This window comes from Capsicum annuum, chromosome 2, assembly GCF_002878395.1.
Source record: "Capsicum annuum cultivar UCD-10X-F1 chromosome 2, UCD10Xv1.1, whole genome shotgun sequence".
Taxonomy (NCBI): Eukaryota; Viridiplantae; Streptophyta; class Magnoliopsida; order Solanales; family Solanaceae; genus Capsicum; species Capsicum annuum.
The window spans coordinates 41659663-41664347 of NC_061112.1; the positions used below are offsets into that span (position 1 = coordinate 41659663).

General features: G+C 33.8%; 1 pseudogene; it reads left to right on the forward strand.

The window, feature by feature from the left end:
* Nucleotides 1-557: 557 nt before the first annotated feature.
* LOC107857829 lies at nt 558-3065 on the forward strand (annotated as a pseudogene).
* The last annotated feature ends 1620 nt before the right edge of the window (nt 3066-4685 follow it).

Sequence of the window (4685 nt, forward strand, 5' to 3'; positions counted from 1 at the left end):
GAAGATAAAGAAGTCAAGTCTGTTGTATCTGTTCCTCCCATAAGAAGTGATGTTCTTCATCCATGTGATGTGGCAGAGGTATTTGCTTTGATGCATTACTGCTTAGATTTGTTATCCCACCATAGTTTTTCTATCTTTGTTCTTATATGGATTTAGCCTCTTAATCCTTTTCTGAAGGATGTTGCAATTGCCTATGGTTATTTTTACTATGATAAAACCACAATTTTTGTTAACGATGGCAAGAGTAGGTTAATATTAAATACAACATTCAACTACCTACTAAATTTCTATTTAGTAGTAAAATCTAAGATCTTAAAAAATAAATATACAAAATATTGTAATTTAAAATGAGTAGATTTAAAGTTAGTGATATTAATAAGGATTAAGAGAATTGACAGAAGAACGAAGGCAGTATAATGAACTTACTTGTTGTGTAGTTGAGAAATCTGAAGAGTTGATATTCCTGAGTAAAGCTGAAGTCCATGACCTTATTAAAATGTATATGGGATACTTTCTAGAAAATACTGGTGATAGACTTTGTGATGGATATACGTAAAATGGTTGACAAATAGGGCAAGGATAAAATCAGTGTTCGTTCAAGTGTTATGGAAAGTGAGCCCAAAGAGGCATTGGAAGACGAATCAGATATTGAGACAATAAATATTTCAATTTTATCTCAAGAAGATCCACGAATAGATGAACATGAAAATGTAGAAAGAGCTTTGAATGTAAAGGTGTCTAGAAAGCATGCAAAAACTGAAAGAAATAATTCTTCCCAGACACAATGATCTAAATCCGATAGGAAAGTTAATAATTTACAGATTAAGGGATCAAAAGGTTCAACAAACAAAGGCAAATAACCTAAAAAGGATCCATCTAAAGTGACATCCAAGAATGTCAATGTTAACTCTAAAATATGCAAGTCCATCCTAAATCTCTATCAGATTCCTCAGAAGTTTGTTAAAGAGGTAGAGAAGGCGGACTTTTTGGATAGTATTTCCATTAGTTCTCACAGTGTTGAAAGTGATTATGAAATAGTCAACTCCGAGGAGAAGTACGAGTAAGAAGATAAAACAACTTTAGAATAAAAGATTAGAAAAATGGAGTCGAGGCTTAAGAAACTTGAGGAAGAGTTGAGATAAGTTGCTGCCCTTGAAATTTCTCTTTACTCAATGGTATCTGAGCATGGCAGTTTTGCACATAAGCTGCACACACCTACTAGGCGCCTTTCTAGACTTTACCTTCATGTATCCAAACACTGGTCTCAATACAAATGAGCTATAATTGCTAAAAATAATATTTCCATCCTTGACTTAGTTGCCAAGTCATATGGTAATGATGTAACAAGTTATGTTAATACTTTCATTTATTTGATTATATGGTACTTTTGTTCTTCTTATGAGTCCAATGCTTTTCTTCCCTTCTCATGAAGGTTAACATTTTGGCTATCAAATGTTGTTGTTCTTAGGGTAATCATTTCTCAAGCATTTGGAAGTTCTTCTAGCTCAATCTCATTGGTACCAATTACTGAGTCAAATGGAGGAGGAACTAAAATTGAATAAAAAATTTCCTCATTAACATGGAAGACACATATAGGAAGCAAATAATCAAGTAAGCAAGAACTTTGCAGTTTTTGTATGATTGGCAAGAAATAAGAACTTTTATAGCTTCTTTAGGGAGAGTATAATCCTAAATTTTCTTGTGGATCTTTGAATCAATATGGTGGCAGGTAAGCAGCTGTACATTGCTGTCAATTATACCAATGTTCCCAACTAGGATAGACGTGTATAGAATACTAATTAATTGCAAATCGTATTTTGATATTATCGGGTGTCTATCGGAAATAGCCTTCTACTTAATTTTGAGGTAGTAGTATGGATTGAGTACACTTGCCCTCCCTAAACCTCTCTTTGTGGGAATATACTGGGTATGTTGTTATTGTTATACCAGTTCTGTATAGGACAATGCCTTGGAACAACAACAGAACAAACAGATAGCTTTTCTTTTGAGAAAGAGAACGGATAGATTTCCAAGGCTAAAAAGGTTGGGGTGAAGCTTGGAAGATAATATGGAGCACCATTTGTCTATTCTTTTTGGTGGACAATGGGGAAAAAATGAAATCGAAGGTGTTCTGAAAGAAGAGATAACTCCATGCTGAAGATCAGGGCTAGCTGTTTTTTATGTTAATACGAAGGAGTAAGATAAAGATTGGTAAATTTTATTGGTTCCTTTCACTATTAGGTAGAAAGTCACTTTTGTTTTTCACATCTTAGTGCTGTTGTTTAATGAAATTCTCTAAACTGTTTGAAAAAGATACCTAACAGCAAGACAAGTCCTATAGAATGGTTTTGAGATCAACAATGTTATGTGGCAGTAAACGTTGAACCTTTGAACACCCGATATAAAATAGTTCTGATACCACCAATGTATGTGGTAGTAAATGTTGAACCTTTTAAGATCCAACACGTCCACATTGTGAATATCACAAAAATGAATGTTAAGATGGATATATGATTGTATAAGATCAGAAACTTGAAATGATGCCTATCTGAGGGTGCAAGTAGAGCATGCATTGTGGTTAAGGTTATAACTTTTCACTAATCAGTGGACCTAAATTCCATGAAGTGCATTGAAGTAGATTTAGAATTGTAACGTATTTCATCTTTGTTTCATGGAGCTCTAGCTTGGGTTTCTTCAGATAAATATTATTTATTACACCATGAAAACTGAAGATGTTATTGATAATGATCTGTAACATTGTTCCATCAAGATATTTTTGTTGTTTCTTACGGTGTGATTCTACTTCTGCCTTGTAGGGAATGGTTTTTCATTGTGTCTTTGTTCTTTAAATTCTATATAACTTAAGACAGTTTAATTCTCTCTTTCAGTATTAACCTACTTCTACCTTAAGTAATATTTCTTTGCCATTTTACAATTTTACTTATTATTTCAAGAAACATACTTTTCTCCTTTGCAGGGTTGAGTATAAACAGTTGGACAAGCTGCGTAATGTTCTTTTCAATGTTCCATTTATTGGCTTGACAACAACTGCTACAGAAAAGTAAATTCTTTTCAAGTTCTGTAACTGTTTTTCTTTTACTTTTCTTCTCCTTAACTTCTCTAACTTCTTCTTTTATTTTAATTTTAGGGCCATGTTCTGCTTTAAAAAAATGGTGGACAGGATCTAATTGGATGTAGTTTCTTTCCCTGAAATCTTATTCTATCTCATAATTTTGTTTTCTTGCTGCTTGTTAGTATCTGGACCACTCATACGACTTCTACCAAACACTATTTTTATTTTAGTCACCCTTGTGGTGGGGTCCTTACCCGTATCCTGCGCATAGCGGGAGCTTTAGTGTACTGAGATATCCTTTTTTATTGTTTGATTGAGTCTCCAGTATTCTATGTTATCTATAACTGTACTCTAGGGAAGCTTATTAAAATGAATTGGTTGTTTCCTGGTAATATAAGGAAAATTTATAGCCAAGCTCAACTATTAGTTAGATTTAATCCGAGATATCAACCTTAATTATATCACCCTACCTCGTTTCTCTTATATTTAACAGTCTATAGTATTGTGTTAACCTCTGCTTTCTCTTAATCCCAATAATAAAAGGAAAATTCATATCCAAGCTCAACTGTCAGCTAGATTTAATCTGAGATACCAGCCTTAATTATATCACCGTACCTCATTTCTCTTGTATTTAACAGTCTATAGTATTGTGTTAACCTCTGCTTTGGCAGTAAATGTTACATCTAACTATTTAAGATAATCTAATAGAGTCAGCCCCTAGTAGGCAACAGCTGTCTAAGTCAACCTTATCGCTACTATACGAGTTATTAAATGACACCCACAAAGCCAAAGTAAACAATCTAAATAAGTAAAAGTGAAGTATCTACTAAGGAAATGATAGAAAACACTAATTAGGTAACATTGTCACAACACGATAATTATCGAATTTCTCTCTTGAGTTTGTTGCCTTTATTTTCCTGTGATAAAACCACGATGTAACTAACTTAAAAATTAAAATTAGACACTTGAACCACCTCAAATCATCATAAACTCTATTGAAATCCAAACTTTTCATGAAAAAAATTCACATAGATTAGCAATTAATTATATGATTTATTATGGAAAAGGTAATTACCATTCCTTTAAGCTCCTTAGGAACTTTGTCAATACTATTTGAATCCCCCAAAGCATTAGCAGTGGAAGAAAAAGAGGGTTCTACAACCACATCTATATAATTTTTACTCTCATCAAGTGCCTGGACTACATGAACAATCCCAGGATGTCTCAACCTGACCAACAAGGCGGCATCAGCCTGAATGACGTCCAAAAAAGAGTCTTCGGCAACCTTAGATAGGCCTTCTCATTGTCCTGCCTAAATAATAGACCACTTATCAAGAATCCAAACACAAATTTTGGATAAACGACATGTCCATCTCGAGCCTTGGCAGAGTACAACTTCCAAGCTAGGCCCGATGGCTGAATTGATCTGATCTAAGAGATTGTAGTCTTGTAAAGCTCTAGGTAAACCAATAAATTCTTGTACTTGTCATTTCAACCATTTTATCGATCACCTCTTAAAGACAGAGAAACAATGGAAAAATAGTGAACCACCAAGCATCATACCTGAGAAACTATTGTTCTTGTTGTTATTTGGATCTAAGGTTGGATTTGG